Consider the following 10969-nt stretch of genomic DNA (forward strand, 5'->3'; position numbering starts at 1 on the left):
ACTCCTTCAGCGGCGGGAGGTTGGCCTCTAGGAGCAGTTGGGCGTTTCTGACGAACCATGGGGCTTGGAAAACCTGTCGGAGGGTTTTCGTCTGGATGACTTCCAGACGATGAAACTGGGTTTTGGACGGTTGGTAGCTCCAGGCCACTGAAGCATAGGACATGGTGGGGCGAATAATGGTGCGATACGCAACAACTTGTTCCTGATCGACATCTTATACTGCGCCTACCGATCAGCGCAGACAATGAACCCTTTATCTTGTTCGTATTGGCTACGATGTAGTCAATATGAGGGATAAAGGACAGCCGTTTGTCGACGATGACACCTAGGTATCTTGCTTGGCTCCGCCAAGGGATGACCCGGTTAAACATCGTGACATTTCCTGCTGGCCCAATACGTCTTTTCGAGATAAGAAGCGCAGTGCTCTTTTCTAGATTGACTGTAATGAGCCATCGTTTGCACCACTCCTCCAGCGCCTCCACGGCCTCCCGTAACTAGGAGGTTACGAGGTGCGGCATTTTGGAGCGTGCCAGGATAGCCGTGTCGTCGGCGTAGATGGCCTCCGGTCGTCCTGTTCTCCAGTGGTATCGCGGGCCGTTTGAATGGCCGCACAGGGCGTCGAACTGAGGTCGCGTCGATCGAGGCCCGGATACGATTCTCGTAGTCCAGGGTTGCTCTTTCGACTAGCTCGCTGTCCTGGAAATTCGTTACGGACGCCCACACCGGGACACCGCCAAGGCCACGCCCGCTACCACCGTCGAGACTACCCCCGTCGTCGACGAGATCCCTGCCGAGCCCCGGCCCGAGCCCCAGACCCAGACCGTGGAGGAGACCATGGAGACGGAGATTCCCGTGGAGCCACCACGTCCTCCAACTACCCCGAAAAGCAGGATTCCACCCATAATCCTGCGGGACGGCCAGAGATGGTCAGAAGTTTCTCGCCGGATGACGGATAACTCCATCCGGTACTCTAAGACGAAGTCCACCCCGGAAGAGGCGCGGATTCAGCAGATCGAGGTGAGCGACATCAGAAGGCTTGTAAGACTTCTGGACTGTCTGAAGGTGCCATATCACACCTTCACGCTCCCGGAGGAGAAAACCCTCCGCGTCGTCATCCGTGGCATCGCCGTAGGCATTGCCAGCCAGGATGTGCTGGAAGAGCTGGAGTCTCTGGGTTTCCAACCAATCCAGGTTAGTCGGATGAACCGAAACGACCGCCCGATGGCTCTCGTCCTCGCCGAGATACACATGGCCAAGAAGGCCGAGATCTTCGAGGTAAAGACACTCGGCCTCTCCGTCAAGGTGGAGAAGTCCCACAAGAGGAAGGACGCGGTCCAATGCCACCGCTGCCAGCGATTCCACCACTCCCAGCGTCACTGCAGGGCCGAACACCGCCGTGTCAAATGTGGCGCTGATCACCAGACCAGCGACTGCGAGAAGCAGCGCAGGAGGCCTGCCAAATGCGCTAATTGTAGCGGGCCACTTCCAAGAAGCCTTCCATATCGTCGAAGATGTCCCCCCCAAGGCCATCCCCAAACCCAAAGCCGCTCCCGTCCCCAAGAAGGTCGTCCTCACGGCTCGCCAGCAGGCCAACCTCCAGCTCCAAAAAACCCAACTGATGACCGCCATCGCCGCCGCCAAGGACTCGCAATCCATGGCGGAGAAAATTACGGCATTCCTCCTTTTCAAAAATTAGATGGGTAGTAGTACACCACTGATTGTTAATTCCTTGCAGATAGCCTTCTGGAATGCCAATTAACTCCGGAGCGGGCGTTTTGAACTCGACGAGTTCATGGAAGACCACCAGCTCGATGTCATCCTCGTCAACGAGACGAACCTTCTGTGGAATTCCCGAGATTCCAAGATGCCGGGTTACACCTTGCACCAAACGGAACGCCGGGACGGAAACGGGAGAGGAACGACCATCTACGTAAGGAAAGAGATTAAACACTCTTCTTCTTACGTCCCCGATCTCCGACAACTAGAAGCGACGGCGGTAACCGTTGTGACTGCGAGAGGGCCTCTGCGCCTAATTGCTTGTTACAACAACTCCAACACGCTCCAGGTTGAAGACATCGCTGACCTCGTCTCAGGTGACGAGGCCACCATCGCAACAGGCGACTTCAACGCCAAGCATTCCGACTGGCACAGCCGCCAGAACAACGCGAACGGAGGGCGACTCCGAACCTTCCTCGAAAACAGCGCAGCAGTAGACGTCATCTCCACCGAAGAACCGACGTTCTACCACCGAACCCGACCAGATGCACCATTGGACATTGCCCTCGTCAAGAACCTCCGACACGAAGTGGACGTCAACGTCGTCGACGAGCTCCACTCCGACCACCTCCCGGTGATTATACGTATCGGGAACGAACCCAACGATCCCGCGGCCAACATAATCACGACCACGGACTGGACGAAATTCGCTGAACATATCAAGGGCAACTTTGGTGAGTTTGTAACGAATTTCCAAGACAGCAAGCAAGTCGAAAGAGCAACCCTGGACTACGAGAATTGTATCCGGGTCTGCATCGACGCGACCTCAGTTCGACGCCCTGTGCGGCCATTCAAACGGCCCGCGACACCACAGCGTATCGCGAATCTCATCAGGGAAAAGAACACAGCCTGACGAACTGCACGACGAACTGGAGAACAGGACGACCGGACTGCAGCGAACCGCCTCCAATGGGAAGTCCAACAAGCACTGCTCAATCTTAGGAGCGAGCAGTGGGAACAAAGACTAGAATCCCTGAACACCGTGGACGGATTGACCTTGAAAATGGCCAAAGCGCTGAGAAGCGACAAGAGGCCACTTCCACTGATCCACAGCGCGAACAACGGCATCGTCTTCACAGAAGAGGACAAAGCCGCCGCCTTCGCTCACAGTCTGGAGAACCAATACCAGACGAACATCGACCCTGATGCAGATGACGAGCATCTGGACCTCGTCGAGAAAACCGTCGAAGAAATTCGAATGGCAGAACCCGACGAAGACGCGCTAATCCGTGAAACCCATCCCGAAGAAATCCGAGAAATCATCCGATTCCTCAAGCTCAGGAAAGCCCCAGGCCCAGATGGCATCCCGAACAAAGCGTTGAAGAACCTCTCCGACGCACTAGCAGGTATCATTAATGCAATGTTCAAATTCCGATTTTTTCCAGCTAGGTGGAAAGAAGCCCATCTCATTTTCATCCCGAAACAGGGGAAAAATCACATTTTCCCGGAAAATCACCGACCCATCAGTCTCCTCTCGTCCGTGGGGAAGGTCGCTGAGCGTGTGACTCGGAAACGACTAGCCGAGTTCGTCAACGAATGAGGCGTAGTCCCCGATGAACAGTTCGGTTTTCCCCCCCAACACTCCACATTCGAACAACTCCTCCGAGTAGTCAAATTCGCCGCAAAATCTATTAAATGGAAATAATTGACTGGCGCGGTCTTTCTAGATGTTGCGAAAGTCTTCGACACCGTCTGGCATGATGGACTTGTTTACAAGCTTCACCAAGCAGGAGCGCCTTTAGCGATGGTGCAGCTCATCCAATCTTTCCTGGATTCCCTCACGTTTAAAGCACGCATTGGGCACGCTTTATTTGCGGAACATTCAATTAGCGTAGGAGTCCCCCAGGGCTCGGTGCTTTCCCCGCTCCTGTACGCGGTTTTCACCGCGGACATACCCAAATCCCCTCGAACTAGCCTTGCCATCTACGCAGACGACACGGCTATCCTGGCACGCTCCAAAATGCCGCACCTCGTAACCCCCTACTTACAGGAGGCCGTGGATGCGCTGGAGGAGTGATGCAAACGATGGCTCTTTACAGTCAATCCAGAAAAGAGCACTGCGTTTCTTATCTCGAAAAGACGTATTGGGCCAGCAGGAAATGTCACGATGTTTAACCGGGTCATCCCTTGGCGGAGCCAAGCAAAATACCTAGGTGTCATCGTCGACAAACGGCTGTCCTTTATCCCTCATATTGACTACATCGTAGCCAATACGAACAAGATAAAGAGTTCGTTGTCTGCGCTGATCGGTAGGCGCAGTAAGGTGTCGATCAGGAACAAGTTGTTGCTGTATCGCACCATCATTCGCCCCACCATGTCCTATGCTTCAGTGGCCTGGAGCTACCAACCGTCCAAAACCCAGTTTCACCGTCTGGAAGTCATCCAGACGAAAACCCTCCGACACGTTTTCCAAGCCCCATGGTTCGTCAGAAACGCCCAACTGCTCCGAGAGGCCAACCTCCCGCCGCTGAAGGAGTTCCTGCACGAAATCGCCTTCCGATCCTTCAGGAAAGCTGAAGAACACCCCAACCCCCTGGTGCGAGAAGCTGTCGACTACGAGTTCGACGAGGAAGCCCCCCCCCAGTCGCAAGCGGCCCCCTAGGGCGCTGCTTGAAGACCAAATCGGCAAGTAATACCACCTGCCGTCTCCACCGACCGGCCTTTCCCAGCCTTCCCAACTTCCCGACCGCATCGCCTCCAAGGTGTTGCACATCTAACGCCAGCGCATAGCGCACTTTTTCTGTTTCAGATCTCCACCGGCCGCAGGAACCGCGAGGAAGAGCCGATGATGGGGGCCAACTCCTAGGCAATCAATAGCTCAACCGAGCTCGGTAGCGCAGCTCCCACTGTGTTTACCGAGATGCGCGTCATGGGTGTAAGGGACAATGTCCTGGTATCCGAACAGAAGAAGTGGGGGTTTTAGGGCGGTAACCATTCCCCCAGAGACCAAGAACCATTACGGTGGTCTGGGTATACATTTCCCCTCCACCAAAAAAAAAAATCAGAAGTTTGCATCATTCTCGAGTCGTCAGTTGGAGAGGAAGGTCCTGTGTTCCGGTGGTGAGTTTGTTTTTGCATGTCTGCATGCTTTTGTGAATTCGCCGCTGTGCTGTGATCCAACGCTCCAATAGCTTCCCGCAGCCAAATACAGTAAAAAAGTTGCGTCAGTTCTTGGATATGTTGAATTTTTTTAGAAGATTCCTACCTAAGGCGGCAGAGACGCAAGCATCTTTGAACGACCTCCTCCAGAGCAACGTCAAAGGAAAAACTCCGATCAACTGGACACCAGCAATAGTGGCCGCATTCGAGGCGTGCAAGGAGAGCCTCGCCGGAGCCACATTATTGGCACATCCCGAGCTAAACGCACCATTAGCGATTTTTTCGGACGCGTCAGATTTCGCCGTGGGAGCAGTCCTCCAGCAGAAGGTCGATGATCACTGGCAAACGTTGGACTTTTTTTCCAAGAAACTGAGTCCCACCAAGTCAAATTACGGGGCTTATGACCGAGAATTGCTAGCCATCTATCTCGCGATCAAATATTTTAGGCATATGGTAGAGGCGCGGTCTTTCACCATCTATATAGATCACAAGCCTGTGCGCTTTTCTGAAGAATACCGAGTCCTCGCCTCGCCAAATACGACACCTGGACTTCGTCAGTCAATTCACGATTGACATTCGCCACATTGTAGGGACCGAAAATGTTGTCGCAGATGCTCTTCTCGCATCGAGGTCGTGGAAACCTCGATTGATTCCCAGGCCCTGGAAGCAGTATAACAGCAGGATGAGGAGCTTGAAAGATTTCGAACAGGGAATACAAGCCTGCAGCTCAAACTGGTACGAATCGCAGGCTACGACGTATCGGTACTCTGCGACGTCTCCACGCGAACAGCGCGTCCTTACGTCACCGAGTCATTTCGCTGAGCTGCATTCGAGTCAATCTACCGTCCACCATCAGCTAGGTTTGAGCACGTGCACTTGGACCTAGTAATTATGCCACTCTCAGAGGGTTGTCGTTACTGCCTTACCATGGTAGGTCGGTACACCCGCTGGCCAGAAGCCGTACCCATTAGCAACCGTGGCACGAGCTTTTTACGACACATGGATCGCACGATTCGGTACCCCGCTACGAGTAACCACCGACCAAGGTAGACAATTCGAGTCGTACCTATTTAAACAGCTAATTTGTTTATTAGGAACTACTCATTTGAGAACTACAGCCTACTACCCCTCAGCCAACGGAATGGTTGAACGTCTACACCGACAGCTAAAAGCGGCAATCGTGTGTCACTAGAAAAATCGCAGGACTGCAGCCCTATCCACTGTCATGCTCGGCATTCGAGCACCATGTAAAGAAGACTTCCAGGGTTCCTCCGCGGAGCTCGTGTGAGGCCAACCTCTCCGCCTGCCCGGTGAATTTCTGGGCATCCCACGCGACGAAAACAACGCAGACAACAGCACCGCAAGCTTCGTCAAAGAGTTACGTCAACACGTGCGTAACTTGAAACCGTGCGATGGAACGCGACATGGAACAAAGAAGACCTTCGTTTTCAAAGATCTCGCCACCTCCGAATAAGTTTTCGTACGCCACGACGGTCCCAAGCAGCCGCTTCAACAGCTATACGACGGTCCGTACAGAGTCCTAAGGCGATCGGCGAAAACATTCGTCGTCAACATAAAAGGTTCGAGATGTCACCGTTTCCACAAATCGGCTCAAACCCGCGTATATATTCAATGACGACACGCTCACAACAGATGAACCAGCGCCCTTGTACTTTCCTATGTTTGTCGCCTAGGTCATTATCATTTCCGACCAAGAATATTACACATACACAAAATAAATAAGCTTCTTTCATGTTTTCTCGACGTTTGAAGACCCCTACAATCTACAATACGAAAAAAGTGGTCTCCCTTTTCCGTCAGTCTGTCGTCGGTGTCAGTTTTTGTTAGACAGTATGGCCGTCCCAATTGTTATCAAATTTTATACGTGTATTAGGATTAGCGTGTAGATGGTTAAACGCTAATCAAATGTTGGCTGATCACTCTCATCACCAATGGGATCATGTCATTCCAAAATTTGCAATTGTATTTTTTTTTTAATTTTATAAAATACGATACTTTTTCACTTGCGGTGTATGACTCCGTACTGCGTTTTCACCTTAGATGTCCAGATTTTTGGGAAAGAAAAATTAAAATAGTATATTACGCACCTTTCTATTGCAAAGATGACCTCGCTCGCCGAATTGAAAAGGGTCGAAGGACCTTAGGAAATACAAACATAGGTTGATGTTTGTACAATTTAATTACTTTTAAAATACAAAATCACCAACCCCCATTTTAAAAAATACAAGCCAAAACAGCCCCAAATACCACAAGAAGTTGACAATTTTTGCCAACACCCACATCTTCAGCAAGTGTTTCTTCGCTTGTCGACATCATCACTTTCTGTTAAAAGATACTTTTTACCACCTACAAAACAGTTAAAGATATAAGAATCAATCCTTGTATCCTCCTCCTTGAAGGAAAAACTGTCGACATCTGCAGGCAGCAACTCGTATTTCAAATGAAAACATTTGTCGTTAACAAAAGTCCAGTTATTGTGTGTGAAGTAAGCTAAGGCTACAGTCGCAGTGTGTATCTTCCTCTGAAGTCTAGTCAGCCTGCGAGAAATAGAAAAAGCACCGATCTAAAATTTTATGTTGGTGCAAATACCGCTTACGAAACTTACATCGGTCGTTCGCCTATTAGTTTAAGCACACCGTCGACTAGCAAAGCCGGAACTAGTTGATAAATGACCATTTGAAAAAAATAATTGTAGTAGCACTTGGTGATTTTGGGGCCGGGGTACCATAAAACGTTGTCAAAGGGGAATTCGTTCCATATTTCCTTACCCGTATTCATAATGGTTTCTACGTTTATGTTTTTCACACCATTGTTACTACCGTTGTAGAATGATGCGGTGAGTTTTTGATTTGCGTCTCTGAAAACTGATTTATAAGTTGTATGAAGGAAGACAAACAAAATATACTTGTATGTGGCTTGTTTCCACGATGATATGATGATCGCCTTCACTGTAATATCAACTGGCAGAGAGTCTACAATATTGTTAGGATCGGAATAAATGATGCGCATTAAGCCTTTTCCACACCCTACCATAAAACCCACGAGACCATTGAAATTATCGACCCAACCTGTGATGGGTTCACTGGCGCTGGGGACAACTGTTAACAGATTGTAATTAAAATCAGTTCTGAGATTTTATTTTTCGGGCATAAGCTAGGGCTAAAATCATGTTTCTCCACGTTTTCAGGTCAGTGGATAATCACAATGACATATAATACTTAATATTTGTACAGAATATTCATGTTAAAAAGTTGATAATCACGTAAAAATGAAACCTAATTATAATACAATCGTCAGTTATACTGAGCAGGTGAAAGTTCAGAATGAATCTGTCATTAGACAAAACATATAGTGTTAATTAATCGAGGCGTATTACATACCGGTTTCCCATAATTAAAAAAATTTCGAATTAGTCTTATCTTAGCAGATACTAATTAATACATTTTCCTTTATTGTTTCAATATGTATAGAATTCATTTCATAATAATTGCAAAATCCATATTTTTTTGCAAAAATGTACCATTTTAATTATGTTTTGAGTTTCTTGTTGTGAAAAGATGGCTATGTATATTAAGAAAAAAAGGCAAAATATATGCCCTACCCACCCGCCCTATCTCAATCGTGACGAATTTTTATTCGTTGTAAGCCGAGGGGCGGAGCTTAATTGTAAAATCATTATTTTTCTACGAGAAATTACCCTGTGAAATATGTTCTTAAGTAATCGTGTTATACAAAGAAAACTAAATGTATTAAAAAAGAGAAGCCCCACCCATCCGTTTCGACCTCAAATTCTTCGTTCGTTGTCAGATCGAGGGGCGGAGCGTAATTACAAAATCGATATTTCCCTATACAAATTTACATTTTAAACATGTTTTAAGTTTCTTATTGTATAAAAAAATATAAGCCTTGCCCATCCGCCCTATCTCAATTGTGGTGATTTTTTACTCGTCGTGAATGAAGGAGGCGGAGCTTAATTACAAAATCCTTATTTCTCCACAAGAAATAGAAAACTTGTTTTTGAGTACCGTGTTGTTTAAGGAATGCTATGTACCTATGTTAAAAAAAAAACAAACCAAAAATTAAGCTCCACCCATATCCATCCCAAGCTCAATTATTGTGATGAATTTTTCATTCGTTGACAGATCAAGGGGCGGGGCTTAGTTCCAAATCCATATTTGTCTACAATAATTTACCATTTTAAACGTGTTTTAAGTTTCTTGTTCTGAAAAGACGACTACGTATATTAAGGAAAAAGGCAAAATAAAAGCCTCCCCCCCAACCGCCCTATCTGATGATTTTTTTTAATCGTCGAGAGTCAAACGAGCCGAATTTAATTGTGGGATCCTTATTATTTCTCTACAAGAAATTATCATGTAAGACATGTTTTTGGGTATCGTGTTATTCAAAGAATACTATGTATATTAAGAGTAAAATAAAGCCGAAGATTAAGCCCCATCCATACCTATCCTGATCTAAATAGTAATGGAGTTTTCATTCGTTGGCAGACTCAGGGGCGGAGCCTAATTGCAAAATCCATATTTCCTTACTAAAATTTACCATTTTAAACGTATTGTTTGAACAACACGATATTCAAAAACTTGTTTTTAATTTCTTGTAAAGAAATAAGTATGTAATTGCAGATAAGCTCCGCCCCCTCGGCTCACAACGAATTTAAAAATCACCAGAATTGAGATAGGGTGGGTGGGCGGGGCTGATATTTTGCCATTTTTTTTCTTAATATACATAGTCATTTGTTCACAACATGTGAGCCCTTGTAGCTATAGTGCCTAATCTGTTTTTGAGGCGAATAACAATAAATCTTGTTTATTTAAACGTAGAGGACTATCTTTAGCCCAGCCCCGTAGCTACGGGAGGGCGAGATGGGGCTGAGCCCCCCCTAGCAGTTGTGGTTGCCCCCCCTGGAAGACTTACACATTAAAAATTTCAATTTAGTAATAAAATTTCAATATAATGCCGATTGCTGAAGCATATTTACTAGCCCCACCCACCAGCCCTTTATTTTCTTACAGGGTATATTATTTGGCAATATCACCCTAACGTTAATGTTGACCGTATAAAAAAAGCAACTGTCATGTCACATTTTATTCCATAGCCTACTACTAAACATGCAAAAAAATAAATATTACGAATAAAGAGGTACGTGCTCGTAGAAGCTTTAAGGAACTTTAGGAAATACAACGCAAAAATACAGAATACAAAAAAAAAACGACAGCTCATTACTTTTTTTTACAATCATTCATGTGTTCTTGTTTGTTGTTATGGCAAACCTACAGGGTCGCCCTTTTCTAATATCTAACACTTCCCCTCGATCCGGGGTTGTGCTAGATCTAGCCGCTCCGTGAAGGGACCATGCTTTATACTTGCAAGACCCTTGGTGAAGATGTCACCAATCATATCTTCCGAAGGGACATGTTGTATAGTTAATGAGTCATTCTTCACCACTTCTCTGATGTAGTGATGTCTAAGGTCGATGTGCTTACTTCTCGCATGATAGACCGGATATTGAGCCAGTCTCAATGCGCCTTGGTTGTCACTGAATAGCACCATTTGTGACAACTGTGCGAACTCTAACTCCAGCAGGAACTTCTGGATGAAAGTGGCTTCCTTGGCTGCTTCTATTAATGCCATGTATTCAGCCTCTGTAGATGATAATGCCACAGTTTTTTGTTTCCTGGAGTCCCACGGAATGGGTCCCTCTGCTAACATGAAGACGTATCCAATATACGATCGTCTGTCAATAGCACAATTTGCCCAGTCGGCATCTGCGTAGCCTCTTACAGGATCGGGGCAGTTTGTATACACAAAACCATAGTTCAGAGTACCCCTCAGATATCGAAGCACTCGCTTCGCTGCTGTCCAATGGACCTTGCCATGTTAGTTATTGAACTGTCCCAAGGAACTCACTGCGTGACTGATGTCAGGTCTAGTCGTGATGGCCAAATATGTCAAGCCACCTATCAATTCGCGATGCGGGAAATTCTTCACTTCTTCAGCGGTCGTTGGTTTGACGAGCTTTGTCTGCGGATCCATGGGAGTTGATATCGGGTTGCAA

The sequence above is a fragment of the Zophobas morio genome, unplaced genomic scaffold (genome assembly GCF_036711695.1).
Source record: "Zophobas morio isolate AGI-343-1 ecotype UQ-CSIRO unplaced genomic scaffold, CSIRO_AGI_Zmor_V1 ptg000038l, whole genome shotgun sequence".
In the NCBI taxonomy this organism is placed as follows: Eukaryota; Metazoa; Arthropoda; class Insecta; order Coleoptera; family Tenebrionidae; genus Zophobas; species Zophobas morio.